Here is a 24011-nt window from a genome sequence, read left to right as displayed (position 1 = left end):
CTTCCTAATGCTTAAATTTATGTTCGATATTAACAAATTCCTCTTTAAATGCTTTCCTTCTTATAGCCAGACCGCATTTTATATCGCGTCTACTTCAGCCATTATTAGATATTATACTGCGCAAATAGCAAAACTCATATACTACTTTCAATGTCTGCTTTCCGAATCCAATTCTCTTAGCAACGCCTGATTTATTTCTTCTACGTTGCATTACCCTTTTTTGTGGTTTGTTGATGCTCATCTTATAAACTCTTTTCAAGATACCATCCATTCCGTTCAACTGCCCTTGCAAGTCCTTTGTTAACTTTGACGGAATAAATTACATACCATCCACATAAGATTAGATGGGTAGATCACATAACTAACGAGGAGGTATTGAATAGGATTGGGGAGAAGTTAATGGCACAACTTGACTAAAAGAAGGGATCGATTGGTAGGACATGTTCTGAGGCATCAAGCGATCACCAATTTATTATTGGAGGGCAGCGTGGAGGGTAAAAATCGTAGACCAACAGATGAATACACTAAGCAGATTCAGAGGGTTGCAGTAGGTACTGGGAGATGAAGAAGGTTGCACAGGATAGAGTAGCATGGAGAGCTGCATCAAACCAGTCTCAGGACTGAAGACCACAACAACAATCATCCACTCCGTTCAACTGCCCTAGCAAGTCCTTTGCTAGTTTTGACAGTATAAATTACAATATCATCAACAAGCCTCAAAGTTTTTATTTCTTCTCTCTGAACTTTAATACCCTCTTAAAGTTTTTCTTTTATTTTGCTTATTGCTTGCTCAGTGTACAAATTGAATAACATTCGGAATAGGATAGAAACCTGTCTCACTCCCTTCTTAATTGCTGCTTCCCTTTCACGGCCTTGGACTATTGTAGCTGGAATCTGGTTTCTGTACAAGCTGTATATAACATTTCGAACACTGTATTTTATCGCTGCTACCTTCCGAATTCCAGAGTGCATTCCAGACTCGGCGTCAAATGCGAATACCTATGAATAAACATCTTAAGATTCCCAAATTCACAACTCCCTCGGAAATACTAATTTTTTTGACGTCGTCGAAATTTTTCACTGGCAGCTTAGATAAACCCATAAAAACTCTGGCTGATAATTTCAAGATGGCAGTTATCAGTGTTGTAGCAAAGATTTATTTTAAACTAAAATATTGATGCAGCTCGAGTGAAACTCTTTGAGTGCCACTGTCCCTCGACGTTGACTGAAGCGGTACCTCTTGAACCGCTGATTTGTAGTGTCATTGTACTAGCGTCAGTCTACCCGTTCGTCTGATGATGACATGTAATTTTGTTCCATTCATATATTACACAATTTTAAATTGAGCCAAAGGCCAAATACCTACGTGTTTCAGCCCACCGCAATAGAAATTGGAGTCCCTCACAGAGTCATAGCACTGTTTGGATGCCAATCTAATTTGTAATAAGCTCACTGGACTAAAATATTAGTCATCCCTTTTACAGAAGTGTTTGCATTTTTACATGTCTTAATTTCCATAGTTTTGAGCAAACGTTTGGAGAATACAATATCATGAGAATAATAGTCTCGAAGGTGGCAAGAAATTTTTCATTTAACTCAGAATACCTTTTAGCTGCGTTCCTGAGGTTTAGCCCACTTGGACTGTTTTGCAGCCTGACGCCGTAGAAAACATTTCAGCCAGAAAAAGGCGGTCATTAACAGGCTGACTGTACCTGCTATTAATAACAAATCTGATACGGTTTCATAGAGTCGACAGACGGAACCGGGAAATCACGGCAAGTTGGAGGAAAGAAAGACAGAAGGGGTACGATGCACGACTAGGAGGAAGTAACAGAAACACTGACTTAACCGAATGTAGGTGGAAAAGGCAAAACGACACAGCATTCCCCCAATTTAGATGCTCACATTGCTGTAATCTGCAGTCCTGTGTTCACAATCTTAGAGCTAAGTGAAACACTGATAATGGTGAGTCCACACTTCTATTTTATACCATATAAATTATGAAGTTCTCAATGTTTTGAAAGTTTATTGTTGTTATAGTTCTTCAAACAATTGCATGACATAGGTACTTCTCAGATTTTTTGGACAAATGCCGTTCAGATGATGCATTTACCTGAATTGCAACTTCTTGGCACTTGTATTAGAATGATATGCCAAGCACTGATGTAAACACAGGTCCATAAGTTCGTGGTTTTTTTGTTTTTCATGTTGGTATTCTGGTTACTATAGGTTTATTTATCGATTGTCATTTTTTATTCGTAGTTCACTGTTGTTATTTGACTTTACGTGTTGTTATTTTGTTATTTGGAGGTAGTGAGCGGAGCTGTGGACGCTAGAAAATGGAGTGCCATGTTGATAAATCGGAGGTTTTCCCACATATTCTTCTGTTCGGGTTCAGTAGAGGGACGACAGCAGCAGAGAGAGCCAGAAACATTCGCGCCTTGTGTGGGCATCATGCTATCGGACAGAGCACGGCAAGAAAATGGTTTTCTCGTTTTAAGGAGGGTCATTCTCACATTACTGACTCTCACGTGCAGCCAGACCTTCGAGGTTTGACGAAGATCGTTTAAATGCATTAATCCACAATGATCCACGTCGTATTCCTTGTACTCGAGAAGTGGCAGATGTGATGAACTGTGATCATTCCATCGTCGTGCGACATTTCCATGTAGTGGGGAACATTCAAAAATCGTGTGTCTGGGTACCGCATGCCCTAAGCCAAAAATCACAAAAATCAGCGGCTTGCCGTAAGTGCATCCATGCCTGCTCATCATCAATTGACTCGTGAACAATACTGACGATTCCTATCCTTTATCATTGCAGCTGACGAGAAATTGTGTCTTTTTGCTAACATAAGGAAAATAGAGGAATGATTGAGCCCAAACCAGGCAGCAACTCCCAATACAAAGACCTGCACGCACCCACAAAAGATAAAGTATGCATATAGTGGAACAGCGACAGTGTGTTGTACTGCGTATTGTTTCCCCGTGGTGTAACCAACACTGCAGACACTTATTGTCAACAACTGAGACGTCTTGCAGACGCAATCTAAGAATATCGACCAGGGAGACTGCGTGAAGTGATGCTACTCCACGATAACGGCCACTGGCATACTGCTAGGCTGACAAAGCACAAAAGCACACTATATAGCACTCGGGTCGGGAAGTCATTCCGCACCCAGCTTATTCACCTGATCTTGCGCCCTCAGATTTTCACCATATCCGCTCTCTATCAAATAACCTTCAAGGAACTTCCTTTCCAGATAAAAATGCGTCCGAACATGGCTCGACGAGTTCTTCGGCCCAAAACTACGTGATTTCTACAGTCGCGGAATCGAAAAGTTACTCCGGCGTTCGCAGACTGTTGTAAATAGTGAAGGAGAATATATTATTGATGTCTAAAGTCTCTGTTGTGTGTATCTGTTGTGTTTATGTTGTGTGTATCTGTTGTCTTTATTAATCTTTTGGAAAAACGCTACGAACTAATGCATCAACCCAATACTACTGTATAATAGAAATATTATTTTTAAACTATTAAGCATCTGTGGATCATTGAAAGTGAGGATGGCTGCAAGTTATATTTCGAAGGAGGGGGAGTAAGAGACTAACATTCTCCCCCCCCCTCCCACCCCCCACCCCAACCCTCACCCAGAACCAAGCCCTAGCTCCATGCCTACGTGAAGTGTTCCTCAAGACGTTTTAGCACGATTCGAGAGAGATAGGGATGATAATCACCTACGGATTTTGTAGCAGGACAAATACTTGTCTACATCAATATACTGCAAGCAACCTACGGTGTGTGGCAGAAGGCGCGTCTGGTAGCACTAATTTTCTTCCTTTCTTGCTCCATTCGTCAATGCTATGTGGGGAAAACACTATCGACAAACCTCCCGCATGACTTCTGATTTCTCTGATTTTCTCGTCACAGTCATTTCGCGAGACATATGTACGTGGAAGTAACATGTTGACGGTACACCCTCAGAAATCACTATTAAACCTCTTCGCGATATACACCACCTCTCTTGCAGCATCTGCCACTGGAGTTTGCTGAGTATCTCTTTAATGCCCTCGTTCTTACTAAAAGATCCCGTGACAAAACGTGCCGGTCTTCATTTGATGTTCTCTGTCTCGTCTATTAATCCAATCCGGTAAATGTCGCAGATTGGTGAGCAATACTCAACAATTGCTCGAACAAGTATTTTGCCACTTCTTTCGTGAATGAATAAACTTCCAATGAATTGCAGCCTCTGATTTGTGTTTTGTGTTCATTCCACTTTAGGTCGCTCAGAATGGTTTTTACTTGGTATTTTACAATAGCTACTGTTTTCGGTGATTAGTCGCAATAATGTAATCGAACAACAGCGGATTTCTTCGCCTACTAATGCACCGTATAACTGTTCACGTTTAAAAAAGTCATCACCAGTCGTCGATCCTCCGCAGCTGTTCCTGCATTTGCTACAGTTTTTGGAGTTGCAACTTTCCTATAGACCACTATGGTTGCCATGCCTAGCTGGGACCTCGTCAGGCACTCAAAGATGCGAATGTAGAAATTAAGTAAAACAATTTATTTAATATAATTACATTTTATTTAGAACACAATTACTTGGAACGTGTTGCGGCAGAAGCAGTTGGTGCACCATATTTCTCGGAAGCTTTCACCTTTTTCATCAAGTCTTTTTTCCCTTTTACGTATTTATAAAACTCCATACAAGTCAACTTGTAGTTGAACAGGCACTTTAAGATTGATTCCACAGTCCCTGGCCGGCCGCGGTGGTCTCGCGGTTCTAGGCGCGCAGTCCGGAACCGTGCGACTGCTACGGTCGCAGGTTCGAATCCTGCCTCGGGCATGGATGTGTGTGATGTCCTTAGGTTAGTTAGGTTTAAGTAGTTCTAAGTTCTAGGGGACTTATGACCACAGCAGTTGAGTCCCATAGTGCTCAGAGCCATTTGAACCATTTGAACCACAGTCCCTGGCAGCAGTCGATTTCTTTCATCAGTCCACTGGACCGACATAAGTGAAAATACAGTTTCCACAGTGGCGTTGTGCGCGGTATTAGAAAACAAATACTCGCATAATTTTAGCAGTTGGCATTTGCGTTCAGGATTTTCGGTTTCCATGAGAAAATGAATCCACCTTTCTTCCACAGAGTGTTTAGATTTCCATTCTTCTGAGTCACCTTTAGTTTCTCAAAAAGCTCCAAATACATATATCCCTGAAAACAATTGTAGCCTGAAATCTTCACACCACTTTTAGACAGGTATATGATAGTGTTTTCGATCACCAATAAGTTGAAAATTGGTGTTAAGCTAATTCCCTTTGTGTCAACCGAAAAAATACAAGACCTGTATGCATCGTAGAATAATAACACTGAATTTCAGCAGAGCTTGGAATCTCAAATGATTCAAAATTATCCTGGCGGAGCCAATAGAAAAAGTGGGAAGCAACATTAGCAAAGGAATATTTGCTCTAAGGAAGCTTCGTCTTTGTCTAAACGTGCCAGTACTTAAAGTGGTTTATTTTGCTTTAATACATAGTCACATTTCCTACGGCACAATACTGTGGGGACATCAAAGCAAGGCAGCTAATATCTTCAAACTATAAAAGAAGCCAATAGGACTGATATGTAGCTTGACACCCAGAGCTCACTGTAGGCCAAGCTTTAAAAAATTACAGATTATGACCCTACCATCAATATTTATACTACAGTGTATAATGCATATTAAGGAAAACTATTCCAGTTATCAACAGTATGAAATGTGACATAATTATAACACAAGAAACAAACAGGACATACTTTCTTTCCAATGTAACTATAAAAATACACAAAAATGCTTCCTATACAAGTCCATAAATTTTTTTAATGCCATACCCCAACATGTCAGGGATCTTCAAATACAACAATTAAAAAAAAAAGTAAAAGAATTTCTTCTTGAGCTCAGCATTTATGAAACTAATGAATTTTTAAGAGGGGCAAAGAATGTGGTATGACTACACTTTATGTGATCAGTTTGTATATGCTTCTGTGTCTGAGTAAGTCTGTAATTGGCTAAATTTACTGTGCAATATCAATTTGTACCAGAAGTTTCTCTGTTTTGTACTATAATTATTTATGTAATATTTATATTGTGTAATATTTTTCTTTTTTGTAATTATTTGTGTAATATTTATACTGTGTAATATTGACTTTCGTAATGTCTCAGATGATCTCTAAGGTCTCTACAACAATAAAAATCAAATAAAATCAAATTTGTTGGTTAGGGTTTTCATTTTTTAATTTCTTCTAATTCATCTTGCTTTGTACGCCAACAAAATTGACTGTCTTCCATTAATTCAGAAATCTTTCAGTGTCGATTAATATATTTCTTATTTCAGTAATCGAGACTTCATTCTTCTCCGTGCACTTTATATCTTTTGCAAACAGGGCCAAGTTTGATTACAGAAACATGTAGTAAATTTCACTGATCGGATCGCTGACAAAATCTCAAATTATTTTAGGTGGCCTGTCCTCTGCGTGAAAAAAACTGTTTTAATGGTATCCAAAGCATAAGAATTCTCTCAGTTGCGGGCATTAACGACAGCCATCTTGTTTTTGAGTGAGATAATTGACATCAACGCTTAAGCAGCGCTCTTTCACCTTCTCTGTCCTTACCGTGTATATTAAAAAATAATTACATATTTTCATGACGATTATTTCAATGTCGAGAGTTAACACACCAGCAGCGTTTGATATGGTTCAGCTCCGTTCTACTGGAGAAGTCTGGTATTTTCTCAAATGATGGCGCTAGACCTAGAAGGCGCTTGCATAGTCGATATGGTATATACACTCAACGTGCAACGCCATCTGTGAGACGACTTAGTCAACGTAAACTTCTTGACATAAATAAATCTAGCGCAGGCTGCATTTACATGTTTGCTAACAGATGGCGTTACTTCAGTACTTGAGTCAAGCTCGTAACAGTATTTTGCAAAATTGGGACAAAATTGGGTCATGTCGGGATGTCGGGACAAGAAGATCCATAACGGTGACGGCCCCGATATACAGGGATGGATGGCAACCCTACACGGGGCCGTCTGCGAACAGTTTTGTTAGGATTCCTGCGTTACCCACTAGATAATTGTAAACACTCACGGTTCTATAGCGCTCACTTAGAGTCCTTGAAAAATTACATTTACATCTGTCAATTTCGCTCCTTTAAGAACAACTAGTTGGGATCTTTAGACTTGGGGAACCACACAAGCACTTTCATGTCCGCGGAATGCCTGTCAAATTTTCCAACACTATTTGGGATCGATGGTGTAATGATTTAGCTTGCTGAATATAGAGATCGCCTGCTGAGTTCTGCCAGTAGGTTTGTAACGTCCCCTTTACCCCCTTTTGCATTAATCGGACATGGGAGGAGGTTTGTTAATAGGGAGAGAAGACATTTCATTGCAATATAAATTTGATTGTGTTGATTAATACGCGAACATGCCTCGTTACGATATGAATATTAAATTTCTTCATTTATTCAGGCGGAAAACAGCACAGATGTTTACTTCGTTTATTTATTTTTTGCAAGTAATACGCTTCCTAACAGTGCTTGAGCTCAACGATGCTCGTATTAGCAGTTAACCCTTAAGCGGTCGCGCGGGGTGTTCAGAACACCCCAGTCATCCTTATCGATGGATTATTACATAATGGATAGGAGTATAATGTCATGTTCTTTGGTACCTTTCTAGGACGTAATATGAAAGCTTTGGGTAACAATAGAATCTACAATGGAATCGCAAGTTTCAAGAAAACACGCAACAATGTGCCTTGCGGTGTAGTTGGCACCCCGCGCAGTGCTGCTAGAAAGCGCACAGTTGTGTTCCGCAGCGGCTGCTTGTATTTTGTCGCTCTCTGCAGGTAACAGCTATGGATCGTTACGAAATAGAACAGGAAAAAGTGGGGAAGCTTCTGGAAGAGGTCTTAGAGGAAACTTTTGAAGAAGGAGAAGAGGAAGAGGAGGAAACATACAGTTGTGAAGTTCTCTCTCATCAAAGTGACACGGAAACGGAGGATGATGACAACCTGTAACTGGAACCGCAAGTAAGTGCAGCGTATAATGAAAGCAAGCATGATTTTCTTATTGGAAAGGATAAGGTTACAAAATGGATGAAAAGTTGTCCTAGTCGTAATGTAAGAACTAGAAGTGTAGACCTCATTATTCATCTCCCTGGTGTGAAAGCTATCGCAAAATCCGCGAAAACTCGTCTGGCCTGTTTTTCGATATTTATAAATGACATAATAATTAGAACGATTACATCGTGCACAAATATTTACACACAACACATGGCATGAAATGTCACAAGAGACTGTGGTGCCAAACCAACAAATGAGGAAGAAATCAAATCTCTTCTGGGTCTGTTGATATTGGCTGGGCGTTACAGGGCAGGACACCAAAACCTGGAAGACTTACGGGACACAAATGGTTTTGGAATTGCAATATTTCATGCAACAAAGAGTTTACGGCGATTTCGTTCCTTATTGCGTTGTTTGAGGTTCGATGATATGCGGGACAGATCACAGTGTAGAGAACTTGATCGCCTAGTTACATTCAGAGAAGTATTTGAATTATTCATGTCAAACTGTGTCAGTAATTATGCTGTGTCTGACTATACGACAGCGGATGAACAACTGGTTGCATTTAGAGGCAAATACGATTTACTATGTCATACCGCTATCGATAGTAATACCCATTATAGCTTCCCATACCGTCCACCAGCGAGATACGATAGCAGACTACCATTCTACCCATCTAAACATCCCGCACATGAGAATAAATCCACCACCTCTCCGACTAGTGCCGTGTTGGCAACCGGGGTACTGTCATTCATGTGATTTTCTGCACAGGCATACCGTATCTTAAGGGTGTACCGATGTGCGCAACGACTCGTCTTCTGAGGGTGTCTTTTCCTAACACTTGGAGCGTCCAGTACCGGTGTTATCGCTCTCGTGCTAACCTGCACCCTATGAGGTGCAGTGAGGAGAAGTACACATATCAGCAGGTTATCAATGGAGAGACGTCTACAGACGTTAAAGTAACCTCTGGCGTGCCACAGGGGAGTGTTATGGGACCATTGCTTTTCACAATATATATAAATGACCTAGTAGATAGTGTCGGAAGTTCCATGCGGCTTTTCGCGGATGATGCTGTAGTATACAGAGAAGTTGCAGCATTAGAAAATTGTAGCGAAATGCAGGAAGATCTGCAGCGGATAGGCACTTGGTGCAGGGAGTGGCAACTGACCCTTAACATAGACAAATGTAATGTATTGCGAATACACAGAAAGAAGGATCCTTTATTGTATGATTATATGACAGCGGAACAAACACTGGTAGCAGTTACTTCTGTAAAATATCTGGGAGTATGCGTGCCGAACGATTTGAAGTGGAATGATCATATAAAATTAATTGTTGGTAAGGCGGGTACCAGGTTGAGATTCATTGGGAGAGTGCTTAGAAAATGTAGTCCGTCAACAAAGGAGGTGGCTTACAAAACACTCGTTCGACCTATACTTGAGTATTGCTCATCAGTGTGGGATCCGTACCAGATCGGGTTGACGGAGGAGATAGAGAAGATACAAAGAAGAGCGGCGCGTTTCGTCACAGGGTTATTTGGTAACCGTGATAGCGTTACGGAGATGTTTAATACACTCAAGTGGCAGACTCTGCAAGAGAGGCGCTCTGCATCGCGGTGTAGCTTGCTCGCCAGGTTTCGAGAGGGTGCGTTTCTGGATGAGGTATCGAATATATTGCTTCCCCCTACTTATACCTCCCGTGGAGATCACGAATGTAAAATTAGAGAGATTAGAGCGCGCACGGAGGCTTTCAGACAGTCGTTCTTCCCGCGAACCATACGCGACTGGAACAGGAAAGGGAGGTAATGACAGTGGCACGTAGGGTGCCCTCCGCCACACACCGTTGGGTGGCTTGCGGAGTATAAATGTAGATGTAGATGTAGACTTCTGTACTCCAAGGTGAGGAGGCTGCATAGCGCTTGTTGTCCAGTACAGAATTCTATGTCTACACCTGCACATGCACTCCGCAAGCCAGTGCAAAGTACAGTGCATGGCGGAGGGTATTCTGTAGCAATATTAGCAATTTTCCCTTCTATTCCATTTGCGTATTGAGCTAGAGAATAATGACTAAAATGCCTCTGTACGCCCATTACCTGCGTGAGGTACCGGTTGGTTGTAATTAAAGAGCAGCTACTTATGGAGGTCCACTGTGGGCTGTAATGATCGTAAGGCAGTGAAACTTGGTAGCTATACTAAGCTTTAACGCGGAACCGATTTACTTGGGAAGGAAATTTGTTCTGATGTTGGCCACCAGGTGCGAATCTGGCGCTGTACAGCCTGTCGTCTATATCTCCGGTGCCCATATTCAACAAATTATGGAAGTGGCAGTTAATAATGAAATCCGACTTATTGGGCCTTTTCTGGTCGCGTCCCGTTTGTAATCCATTATATATGATAACATTTCTATACCTCTTTCTTCCACTCCCACCATCAGATTTGCAACTGGTGGCCAAAATTGGAACTGTTTTTTCTCCCAGGATGAATCGGTTCCGCGTTAGCGCATTAGAATGTCTACCAAGTTTCGCTGCGATACGATAACTACAGCCCACACTGGACCTCTGCACTTTAATTATAAACACCCAGTAAAATATGGTGACAGCAGAATGATCGCATACTCCTCCACCAGTACTGCTTCTTTAGATGTACCCAATAGGATTGTAACGAGGACATCAATCTTCTGTGTAAGGATACACGATGAAGTTACTCGGCCTCTCCGTTACACGATTCTAGTAGAGCTTTTACGTGTTCGACCTGTTTCATATAACTTTTCAGTATTACCCCTAAAGATTTATACCTTGTAACTTGCTCCAGATTTTTACCACTAATCTTCTAATGAATGCTGTTGGGTTCTTTCTCTGTGTTATGGGCATAGCCTTGCATTTATCCACATTTAAAAAGAAATGACATTTAATATACCAAATGTAAATTTTGTCTTTCTGTTATTTTATTACGATTGTCTAACATCGATACCTCCAACAGCAGTGTCGTTTGAAAATGCTGCTGAAACTACATTATATCGTTTATGTATAGTCACATGTTACCTTCTTTTCGCTCTCCAGGACAGCGTACTTGGGTGTAATTAATCAAATTTTCACAGAGCCAATCACATTTCCGCCAAGTTACTGCCTTCAATCGTAAGTACACCGAGCAAAAAATTACTCTCCCCCTAGGACATCAAATCAATACGGTGTAACTCCGCCCTAGCCTCGGTAACTGTCTCCGCTCGGAGACGAACCGTGTCCATAAGTTTCTTCAGGCAAGCCACATGCATTGATGATCAGATCCCGTAGAGCAGTGTTCGTCAAACCATTTCGTTCAAGAGCCAATGTTGACATTTTGGGGCTGCACCTCTGGCCGCATTTGTATTGATCTTATTAATTGGTAACCTGCATAAATTAGTATGTTATTAGCCCCCAATAGATTAGCTAAGTAAGGGCGCTATAAGTTGGCCGCCAGCCCTCAAGTACTGGTCATTAAAGGCGGAATACTTTTTGTCGGCTAATCTATAGCCACCATTGCCGACCACAACATTGTGACATTGTAACTGGCTGTCGAAGTGTTGTCTTGTTGTCTGTGTGAGCGGGTGATCAACTGATTTGTAATAGCAATTGTACTTACGTTCAAATACATCATGCAATATGAGACAAGATCACAGATGTTTACTAAATATTTTGAATGTTATTTTTCTTTTATTCATTGCGTAGTATTATAACAGCCTTAATTTAATTTCATATTGTTTGCTACAAATATGTAGTGCATTTGAATATGGCCGTCTCTATAACGCGCATTCGCTTTTGACACTGTACCACACAAGCGACTCGTAGTGAAATTGCGTGCTTATGGAATATCGTCTCATTTATGTGACTGGATTTGTGATTTCCTATCAGAGAGGTCACAGTTCGTAGTAACTGACGGAAAGTCAACGAGTAACACAGGAGTGATTTATGGCGTTCACGAAGGTAGTATTATAGGCCCTTTGCTGTTCCTTATCTATATAAACGATTTGGGAGACAATCTGAGCAGCCGTCTTCGGTTGTTTGCAGACGACGCTGTCGTTTATCGACTAATGAAGTCATCAGAAGATCAAAACAAACTGAAAAACGATTTAGAAAAAAATATCTGAATGGCGTGAAAAGTGGCAGTTGACCCTAAATAACGAAAAGTGTGAGGTCATCCACATGAGTGCTAAAAGGAACTTGTTAAACTTTGGTTACACGATAAATCAGTCTAATCTAAAAGCCGCAAATTCAACTAAATACCTAGGTATTAGAATTACGAACAACTTAAATTGGAAGGAACACATAGAAAATGTTATGGGAAAGGCTAAGGAGACTGCCTACACTACGCTTGTTCGTCCGCTTTTAGAATACTGCTGCGCGGTGTGGGATCCTTACCAGATAGGACTGACGGAGTACATCGAAAAAGTTCAGAGAAAGGCAGCACGTATTGTATAATCGCGAAATATGGCAGAGACTGTCACGGAAATGATACAGGATTTGGGCCGGAAATCATTAAAAGAAAGGCATTTTTCGTTGCGACGGAATCTTCTCACGAAGTTCCGATCACCAACTTTCTCCTCCGAACGCGAAAATATTTTGTTGACACCAACCTACATAGGGAGGAATGATCACCACGATAAAATAAGGGAAATCAGAGTTCGTACGGAAAGATATAGGTGTTCATTCTTTCCGCGCGCTATACGACATTGGAATAATAGAGAATTGTGAAGGTGGTTCTATGAACCCTCTGCCAGGCACTTAAATGTGATTTGCAGAGTATCCATGTAGATGTAGATAGATATAGATGTAGAATCCATGTAGTTCCGTGTTAAAATTTATACCGTAACAGTTGATCAGTGCTAGTTGGGCACGCCCGTAAGTCGTCAATACTGGAAAACAATAAAATTAAACTTTCCCCTCCTCACATCCTCTTCTGCTGCAGTGGCCACTCTACTAACCGCACTGCCCTAGGGGTAACTGGCCAATTTTACTTAACTGTCAATTAAAATTAGTCACATCTTAAAATATTATTGTCTCTTTTTATATTTTTGTTTGTTACAGTTTATTACACTCTTCAGAAGTACTTATCGTTGGTGACAATATTTGGCTGTTAGCTGCTAGATGCACATTTAGCATCAAATATGGCTTAGAACGGCGGGCCGCACGAATGCTTGATTCGGGCTGCGTGCGACCCGTAGACCGCAGTCTGACAGCCACTGGCCGCAGAGCTACCATGTTGCGGGGATCATTGACATCTTTCAACCGCTGTTTCGAAATAGTCCCAGACATTTTCTGTGGGAATATTGGTCGTATGATTTACCAGGACAGTCGAGGTGTGGTACGATTTCTGAGTGTTCGTCAATCAAGAATTACACGTTCAGCCCTCTGAATATGGCTGTCGACGTCTCGGAAGAATGTTCGCAGCTCGTGGTCTAGTGGTTAGCGTTGCTGTCTCTGGATCACGGGGTCCCAGGTTCGATTCCCCGCCGGGTCGGGGATATTCTCCACCCGGGGACTGGATGTTCGTGTTGGCCTCATCCTTTCATCATCATTGGGGACTTTAGCGAAACTGGACTGTGAAATGTTTGGGAATTTGTACGGGCGCCGATAACAGCGTCGTTGAGGGCTCCACAAACCGAAATCATCTTCATCATCATGGAAGATGTGAGTGGCCACAGAATACACACCATGCAGATGTACAAGAAAAGTCAACACCTGGTCACTGAGAAAGGTGAAATAAACCTTCTGGTTCATGTTCACAATACCTGAATGAATGGGCCGAAGTCATGATACGGAAAATACCTCCAAAACATCACAGAATTACTTCAGGCATGAACTGGCACTGTTACCCTTAGTAATGTGCACAGTAATACTCCGCGTTTAGGAACAGCTTAACGTTGGTAGCGCTCAGAGGTAAATAAATATTTTTCGACTAGAGCCCATTTCCTCCGCTTCTGGTATGCAACAGTAAAAACGTCAAGTTGTCGTGGACAAATACAGATGGAATGGTGCCTCCTGTAGCCGCAATAAAGGAATAGTTCTGGATAGAACGGCTGCTACGGGTTGTCATTATTCAAAATTCAATTGGTAGCCTACTGCTCTGTGGTCCGTCTAAATCGGCGATAGTCGAGGGCGACCCCCGTTTTCAAATCGCAGTTGCTCACAAAAGTTGTCTACGGTATTGATTTTCCACGAACTGAGATACTCCAGTTTACCGTTGACACGGAAGTACGTAAAATCCCCAGTGACTGCATGATCTCAAAGGTAGAATTGCGTACTTACGCTCAGTGATGACAATAACAGAAGAAAACGATGCGTAATTTGAGTGAAAAGAACATATTTTGCGATTGTTGGGGACTAGTATTCCTCAGCAAATCATGCTTTACAACCCTCCAAAAAGAAAAATTGTGGGGAACAAGTATAAACTTGGGAAACTGGAATAGGTGTCTCCCAAACTAAACCTGGCAACGCGGAAGAAAACAATTGCTTGCCAGTCAATTAAAAAATGTTCATCCGTAGCAAAGTGGAAGTGAAGTAGCGGTAGTAATTTAACAATTTAAAAGAATGTTTCAGTTCAGGTAGGCTTATAATGTTAATCACCTTAAAATCTGATCACATTTAAATTGACTTGTCCCGGAAGAGCAGGTTTCCATCTACCGATACAACCGACACAAGACTACAAATACCACATCGAATTTAGATGGAGATGGCGGCCTACAAGAGGGCTGCCAAAGGAAGCAAACGAAGGAACTTAGTCTAAAAATTTTCAGTTTTTCATTTTTAAAAAATTGAATAAGTTTGTGGATTGTTTTCGGTGAAGTATACTGCTTCTTGTGATCGTTTTTATCTGAATATGGAACCTTGATCTTGCAAAAAACGTCAGTGTACACCAAAGTAATCAGATTTAAGCTATGTAACAATGCGCCGAAATATTCTACTGAATTATTAAATAAAACTTGTAAGAACAAAGTATTCGAAGATGAGTTAGCGCCGGCCGCTGTGGCCGAGCGGTTCTAGGCGCTTCAGTCCGGAACCGCGCTGCTGCTTCGGTCGCATGTTCGAATCCTGCCTCGGACGTGGGTGTGTGTGCTGTCCTTAGATTAGTTAGGTTTAAGTAGTTGCAAGTCTAGGGGACTGATGACCTCAGATGTTAGCTCCCATAGTGCTTAGAGCCTTTTTTTTTATGAGTTAGCTAGAAAGCGCAAGGCACTTAGAAATGTATAATGATACTTCCTGCTGGTCTGTGGAATGAGGCAATTAATTATGCAAGTGTCATGGAGCGGTTATAGAGTCAGTTGTTTTTAAAATAATGTAGGGTGGTGCACGTAAAGGCATTCTGTCTCATGTTTCTGGTTCGGATTGCAAACAGAAAGTAAGTCACTCTCCACATGAGCGCTATCACCATTTCACTAAAACTTTAGTCACACAGAGTACAACAAATAAACAGATTTTCTACTCTGCCGTACTCAGAATCTCTCCAAGCGTCACCTGACTCTGATTCGCTGTGTCGTATAAACTTCATTTTATTAATCATTTGCGACAACCGAGCCAAAATTTCGTTCAGCGCCCCGCTTACTTGCGAAACCACTCTGGAATGTCGGCTAGGCTCCGACGTAATAATCCTGTTGCGTAGCACTGCGACGTTAAAGACTGAACGTAAGTTTGCCGCGGTGTTATTTCCCACTCTTAGTGCCACGCTTATCAGAATCGAGACACAACAGCTATTAACATAACGCAAGGAGGGTAGAGGACGAAAACCCGTTGCTCGAGATTCGTGGAAGTAATGTTAGTTTTCAACATCTATAAGGCTGCAGTGGCCTCAAAGATAAAATACGGGAAGATAGTGGGAAATGTCAAGATCAAACCCCGTTTTCTTTATTTATAAATAGGATTTCGTATTTTTCCAGTTTTATCTGTTCTTGAGCAATACCTTCCCTCATCCCAGTAAAAAGTGATATAGTATTCCTTCTATAATGCTTTAGCTGATGCTTAACTAATAGAACAAAAATTTCTATCATAACTAGCTCAATGTTAGGCAGAATGAGGAGCTCTAACCACGATAACACACAGAGCTATGTATTTTTAAATTGACTTAAAAGATTTGTTGCGGTAGTTCATCTTCGATTATACGAGTACCTAGAAATAACTTTATAAGCAGAGCACATAAACCGATATTACATACCAGAAATGAGCGGAGGAAGGAAACACCGAAACAAGTAGAATATGTTAACGGGTATACATTATTTCAAGCTGAAATTGAGCATTACTCACAAGGGAAACATTTCTTTATTGATGTGCTGCATTTCGACAACGCATGTTTATATACTACAGTGTAAGCACATAAATTTTCAAATGCAGCTCAGTCATGCTGAAGGACTCCAGTAAGTATGCAAGCGTTATATCACATGCTCCTATCATCAGGGCACTTATTTAGCGTCATGCATATTCGTGGCCTGGTGCATTACGCAACAGAGTGGTCGCTCCAAAAATTCGTTTCTTTCTTTAAGTAAGGCGACAACGTAATTTGAACAAGAAATGGGATGTTATAAAACACTTGGAAACAAGTCTGAACACCAGAAAAGTATTGATGGATTATAAAACTAGCTTGCAGAGAAGTCCAACGAAATCGAAACGCAGCTGAACTGTGCAAGAGGGAACCTATGAATTTTCATAAACCATTATCAAAAGGATTTGCATCTTTATCCTTGCAACTGTTCTGTTGTGCCAGTGGTTTCTGAATGAAGTAGTATCATGACATTTGGGTCCTCTCGCGTCTTGTTTGTATGGGTCTGTAAACTCTGGCCGGCCGCGGTGGTCTAGCGGTTCTGGCGCTGCAGTCCGGAACCGCGGGACTGCTACGGTCGCAGGTTCGAATCCTGCCTCGGGCATGGGTGTGTGTGATGTCCTTAGGTTAGTTAGGTTTAAGTAGTTCTGAGTTCTAGGGGACTTATGACCTAAGATGTTGAGTCCCATAATGCTCAGAGCCATTTGAACCATTTTTGTAAACTCTGTCAGTACGATGAATAGCGGTTGCATAATTTCAATATTGGTGTTTGCTTCGCAATTTCCTCGCGTTTTATTTTCACCGTCTGGTACTCGTTATATTTCAGTCACAGAGATACACAACGGTTAGTGCATTTAAAATTCCGCCTACATGTAGTTATGTGATTCTACCGTTCCCGTGTCGCTGGAAACTGCTTGGATGTTACGTTTCGTAATTGAATTATTCGTCTTACTTGTCCGAAGTGCTCGTGATCATAAGGTGCGCCTCTGTGATGGTAATATGTCATCGAGTGTTAAGTAGAGCCAATTCAATTTTTACATAATTGTAAAATTATTCATGTCCTTTTAGAGAATATACGACGCTGGAAATATTGTAGCAACATATGCAACACTGCGAATATTGTAGCAAAAACTGCTGTGAAGAAATGACAGGAGTGTCCAGTAACACAGTCAAATATAGAAATTTATTGAACGGAAGACAAGGCACAGCAATAAGACGATAGAATCGAAATTGGGATGGGTCGAATACATTTACCTAGAGAGATATGCCAACTCAAGTTCACCGAACAAGGTGGCGCAGTGGTTAGCACACAGGAGTCGCATTCGGGAGGACGACGGTTCAATCCCGCGCCCTGCCATCCTGATTAACGTTTTCCGTGATTTCCCTAAATCGCCTCAGGCAAATGCCGGGATGCTTTCTTTGAAAGGGCACGACCGACTTCCTTTCCCATCCTTCCCTAATCCCATGAGACCGATGACCTCGCAGTTTGGTCTCCTTCCCCCCAAATCAACCCAAATTCAACTCAAGTTCCATAATTTCACCTAAGTGCTCCAAGCTAATGCTGTGATTATTCCAGCAGCATAACGAAACCCGTTTCCTTTACCTATTCTCGTCAAAACTGAGGTGCTTGTTTAAAATCCAGACGAACGTAATTGAGGTTTGAAAAAGTCAAGAGTAACAAAATGTCTCGAATGAATACGTTCAATATTAACGTCAAACAAAATGTATACCTTACGTACCCTGATGGAGGCCCTTGAAACAGTAACTGGAATATAGGTATATCATTTTACAACACGATGAAGCCCAGAAGAATGTCCTGTACGCCTTCTTTGATGATGTAGTTGAAGACCATCATACAATCAAAAGTGACTCTTCTCATTAAAAAAAAAAAAAGACAGAATATTATACGTGAAGTTGTTGTACGAAGAATCGATGGGAGAATTCATTAACATGAGAAGTCTAGGAGGTTTTTAAATGAACTAGGCGACAAACTACTTTGAAAAATATCATGTGTGAATAAGTTCCGAGATACAAAATAAGACCATCAACAGAAAAGCGCTCTTTGTTAGGCTCATTGCTTGGGATGTAGGTTTCGTAGTCACTAGGAGCGGCGTTCAAATGTCCGTCTGGCTGTTCACAATTAGAATGTATGTGAATGTCGCCATGGCTCCTGTAAATAGATCAGCGCCGATATCAATCAACGTCCACCTCAAACGAAGGAAATGCTCCGCTACTAATCAGCACACCGAGGGTGGGACATAAACTGAAGTAATAGGGAAGATTTGATCTCAGTGCAGACTTAATATGCACAAAGGTGGAGAAAGAGATTGACCGTGTCTTTTTCCAGTGTGTTTTCTCGGCATTTGCCTTAATCGCTTTGGGGAAATTAGGAAACATAGCACGCATGATCGGAAGGGATTTTAAGCTTACTCCTCTAGACACCCACTAAAGGAAAGCAAAGCTCCGCAGTTCTGGCCTCAGATGGGTCAATTGGGACCGACCGACCGCCATGTCACCCTGAGACAATGGCGTCATTTGAATGCGATGGCGTTGGCTCATCTCTCTCTCCCGGCCACTGTCGGCTTTGCATACATTTGACCAGCTAATTCTCATTCAAATATAAGGCGCGATCTAAAAGTTTCCGTTTGAGAACTTTGCTGGAGAGTACATGCAACGTAGTGTGACGTATATGAGCGCCGACATGTTGGCGGGAGATTAGTGTGACATTATCTTCTACATCTACATCTACATCTGCATCCATACTCCACAAGCCACCTGACGGTGTGTGGCAAAGGGTCCCTTGAGTACCTCTATCGGTTCTCCCTTCTATTCCAGTCTCGTATTGTTCGTGCAAAAAAAGATTGTCGATATGCCTCTGTGTGGGCTCCAATCTCTCTCTGATTTTATCCTCATGGTCTCTTCGCGAGATATACGTAGGAGGGAGCAATATACTGCTTGACTCCTCGGTGAAGGTATGTTCTCGAAACTTCAACAAAAGCCCGTACCGAGCTACTGAGTGTCTCTCTTGCAGAGTCTTCCACTGGAGTTTATCTATCATCTCTGTAACGGTTTCGCGATTACTAAATGATCCTGTAACGAAGCGCGCTGCTCTCCGTTGGATCTTCTCTGTCTCTTCTATCAACTCTATCTGGTACGGATCCCACACTGGTGAGCAGTATTCAAGCAGTGGGCATGCGATCAATGTGGAAATGTGAACTATGGCGACGTTATTACCAAATGGGTCCAAACAGGATCAATGTACTATTATTCTTTTCTTGGCTTCGAAGGCTATTCACCAGTAGACATCCATCGGAGAATGAAAAATGCATACGGGGCAGCAAGTCTGTCGAAAACCATTGTTGTGGAATGGTGCGCCAAGTTCTGTGCTGGCAGCGATTCGACACAAGACGCTCCCATATCGCAAATGTCGTAATGCAGAAGCTACCCCAACTCAAGTGGGAGATATTCCAGGACGCACCCTATAGTCCTGATCTCTCCCCATGCGATTATGGTGCCTTCGGTCCTCTAAAAAAGGCCCTGAAGGCTCGACGATTCCTGTCGGGCGAAGATGTGCATTAGGCACTTATGGACTTTTTCATGTAACAGGACACGGAGTTTTAGCAGACGGTATCTTCATCCTGGTGCGTCGGCGGGATGATTGCCTCAGTGCTCACGGCGACTTTGCCTGATTGGCTTACAGATTCTGGACTGTACGGCCTTCGAACAGAGCTACTCAATTGGAATTCCCTCCAACGGAAAATTAAAAATCCATTGAAGAACCGGGAACTGAACCTGGATCCTCCGCATGGTAGTCAGCCACATTGACCACTTCCATTTCCTTCCTCTATCTATTTCTTCGTCATCTTTCTTCTTCTGGGAGATCCGTTTGTGTGAAATGTGGCATGATGTCTTGTCAACGTCTATCGACGAAAACTTTTTTACTGCAGATGGCGCCCAGACACCTGACCAAACACTTGGAGCTGCCGCACCGCGGCCACTCAGCTATGGGAGCGGTCCCTCCCGACAGCGAGTCCGAGATGTCACCTCGCTCGCTGGGGCATTTAACCTTCCTTCCTTCGTTATCAGAAAAACCACAAGGTGACATCTTTGGTGAATTCAAGAAAGAAGGAAGAGTGTAATTTAACGTCTGATTGACGACGATTTCAAAAAATGGTTCAAATGGCTCTGAGCACTATGGGACTTAACATCTGTGGTCATAAGTCCCCTAGAACTTAGAACTACTTAAACCTAACTAACCTAAGGACATCACACACATCCATGCCCGAGGCAGGATTCGAACCTGCGACCGTAGCAGTCGCGCGGTTCCGGACTGAGCGCCTAGAACCGCGAGACCACCGCGGCCGGCGACGACGATTTCATTAAAGTACAAGTTCTGGCTGTTTATACGGACGGGACTGGAAATCAACTGTGGCCTCTTCGGAGGAACTGGTTCAAATGGCTCTGAGCACTATGGGACTTAACATCTGAGGTCATGAGTCCCCTAGAACTTAGAACTACTTAAACCTAACTAACCTAAGGACATCACACACATCCATGCCCGAGGCAGGATTCGAACCTGCGACCGAAGCACTCGCGCGGTTCCAGACTAAAGCGCCTAGAACCGCTCGGCCACACGGACCGGCTCGGAGGAACTGTTCCGCCATTCACCCGAAGTGATACAGGAAAGCGTCGAAAAATTGAAGCTGCATTGCCGGACGAGGATTTGAACCTGTACATCACGAATGCGAGTCCTGTGTGTTGGTGATCAGATTTGGCTAGAAGAAATCGTAGCACCGAAAAAAATGCCTTTCCTGTTCCATTTAGATGTATTGTCGTAACAATATCAAATGCTAACCTCTGTTGTGTGATAGGATGCAGACCGTCAACCGCACAGCAGACACAGGGTGGGCAATAAGACATGAGTAGCGTGCGTTTCCTTCTCCGTCTACATCTACATCTATCACTGTGATGTGCATGGCGGACGCTACCTCGAATTCGGGATGGCTCATCGGAAGATAGATATCGATATTTCATGTAATCATAAGTCGCTGTGTTAAAATCGATATCATCGATTCATCGAATTAAAAACATCGAGATCTCGGTTTATTTGTGCCAAAAATTTAGTTTTAAAATTCAGATTAATTAAGATTGCGTGTGTTGTTTAAAACTATGAAGAGTGGGTTTATGAATTAATAAGAAAATTTAGGGAAATTAGATTTAATTATGCATTATTTGCCTATAAACAGATACATATTTGGACAAAAATTAAACTGTTGTACCTCATAATATGAAAAATAAAAAAACTGAAAAATGTCATTCTAAATACAGATAATATAAGTGAAAAAATTATTAGTTCCAAAGTTTCTAGAGAACTTAAAATAATTAATTTGTTAGACTTATGCTTTTAATCAACTTCTTTGTGCAAAAATCACTTCATCAACTCCTGAAAATAGCCATTCTGCTGGGAGTAAAGTCTCTGCAACAGATAAATAATTCCTAGCTATCGGACACAGACAGGAACTAGGTCGGGATATTTTCCTACAGACTGTGAACGAGTTACCATCACCGCTGCCGTCGTTCGCCCCTGTCATGTATGGCATGTGGTGTACCACAGTTGCCTCGGCGCCGGCTTTAGAGAGAATAATTTTGCCATGCCCGGTATACCTTTAATCACGGCGGCACGCGAACAGTTTACAAACTTAGCTGTTTCGAAAACGCTTCCATCCTTGGCTCGAAAGCCAATGATGTCAGATAAAGCTCTCCATTTCCGCATTACGACAAAGACTGCGTTGCTCCAACTGCAACCCCCGCCCCGTCAGACACGCCTTATATACTCTCTACTGCTAGTGGTGCCACCTGCCGTCTGTGAATGGTTACTGCACAGTAACGTCGTTCATAGGCGGCGGTCACATTAAAGTGACTTGTGTAGTCCTATCTTGTATGCGTTCTAGAGACATGATCAATATTCTAGGATGAGTTGCGGAAGTGCTTTGTAAACAATCTCCCCTTGTAGACTGATTGCATTTTCTCAGTCTCCTACCAATGAACCGAAGTCTACCCCCTATTTTGCCTACGACTAAACCTATTTCATTCATGAAACTTCCTGGCAGATTAAAACTGTGTGCCGGGCCGAGACTCGAACTCGGGACCTTTACCTTTCTCGGGCAAGTGCTCTACCAACTGAGCTACCCAAGCACGACTCACGCCCCGTCCTTACAGCTTTACTTCTGCCAGTACCTCGTCCCCTACCTTCCAAACTTTACAAAAGCTCTCCTGCGAACCTTGCAGAACTAGCACTCCCGAAAGAAAGGATATTGCGGAGACATGGCTTAGCCACAGCCTGGGGGATGTTTCCAGAATGAGATTTTCACTCTGCAGCGGAATGTGCGCTGATATGAAACTTTCTGGTAGATTAAAACTGTGTGCACACTCCGCTGCAGAGTGAAAATCTCATTCTGGAAACATCCTCCAGGCTGTGGCTAAGCCATGTCTCCGCAATATCCTTTCTTTCGGGAGTGCTAGTTCTGCAAAGTTCGCAGGAGAGTTTCTGTAAAGTTTGGAAGGAGACGAGGTACTGGCAGAAGTAAAGCTGTGAGGACGGGGCGTGAGTCGTGCTTGGGTAGCTCAGTTGGTAGAGCACTTGCCCGCGAAAGGCAAAGGCCCCGAGTTCGAGTCTCGGCCCGGCACACAGTTTTAATCTGCCACGAAGTTTCATACCAGCGCACACTCCGCTGCAGAATGAAAATCTCATTCTGGATATTTCATTCATGTTCATAGGCACACAACTTGCTGTTGTTGTTGTTGTGATCTTTAGCCCGAAGACCTATTTCATGCAGCTCACAATGCTAGTCTATCCTATGCAGTCCTTTTCACCATTGCGTAAGTACCGCAGCCCGCTTACTCTATTCATCCCCTTGTCTCCCTCTACAGTTTTTCCCCTCTCCCCCCCCCCCCCCCCCCCGGCAAATTCCTTTCTTCAACAAACTATTCCCTGATGCCTCAGAATGTCTCCTATCAACCGATCCCTTCTTTTAGTCAAATTGTGCCATAAATTTCTTTCCTCCTCAGTTCTATTCAGTACCTACTCATTAGTTACGCGATCTATCCGTATAATCTTTAGCATTTTTCTACAGCAACGCAGTTCCGAAGCTTCTGTTCCCTTTCTGTCGGTTTTGTATCCCGCCTAGAAGGTGGCGGGTGGGTTTGCTCCTGTAAACTGAAGGGTAGACTGAATGTAGGAAGTTGAGTAGGAGTAGGAAAGGGTAAAACACGTCGGTACTGCAAGTAAGTAAAAGTGGTTTACTGGTACATGAATATATACAGAGGCATACATAACTTTGTACGTAGGTGCGAAGCCTTAGACCCATCGTAAGTAGAGCAAAGTCTCTATATGAAGCGAAGCGGAAGTGACGTGTCTCAGCCGTCTGCTCTTCATCAAATGGGGAAAATCTGCAGCGGCGTTCGTAGAGCTCAACAGCGCCGGCTAGAGGGCGCTGTCGTCGGTGTCGTAGTGCCAACCTACTAACTTGCGGCTACGCCGAGGCGTCGTAGCTATCGATACCACAGTCCGAACTACTTATCATACACGTTTCGCCCCAACTCAAGACTACACTCCAGATAAATAC

General features: G+C 42.5%; 1 protein-coding gene and 1 non-coding gene across 2 annotated transcripts in view; one reads left to right on the top strand and one right to left on the bottom strand.

The window, feature by feature from the left end:
• LOC126236266 (uncharacterized) overlaps window positions 1-24011 on the bottom strand; it is a 127161-nt gene that overhangs the window by 69847 nt on the left and 33303 nt on the right. The window lies entirely within an intron of this gene.
• Window positions 22999-23073, top strand: Trnas-cga (transfer RNA serine (anticodon CGA)). Its single transcript has one exon. It is a non-coding gene; the product is annotated as a tRNA-Ser (tRNA).

This window comes from Schistocerca nitens, chromosome 2 (genome assembly GCF_023898315.1).
Source record: "Schistocerca nitens isolate TAMUIC-IGC-003100 chromosome 2, iqSchNite1.1, whole genome shotgun sequence".
Lineage (NCBI taxonomy): Eukaryota > Metazoa > Arthropoda > Insecta > Orthoptera > Acrididae > Schistocerca > Schistocerca nitens.
The sequence above is the reverse complement of the archived record's forward strand: the minus strand, read 5'-3'. Positions and strand labels throughout refer to the sequence as shown.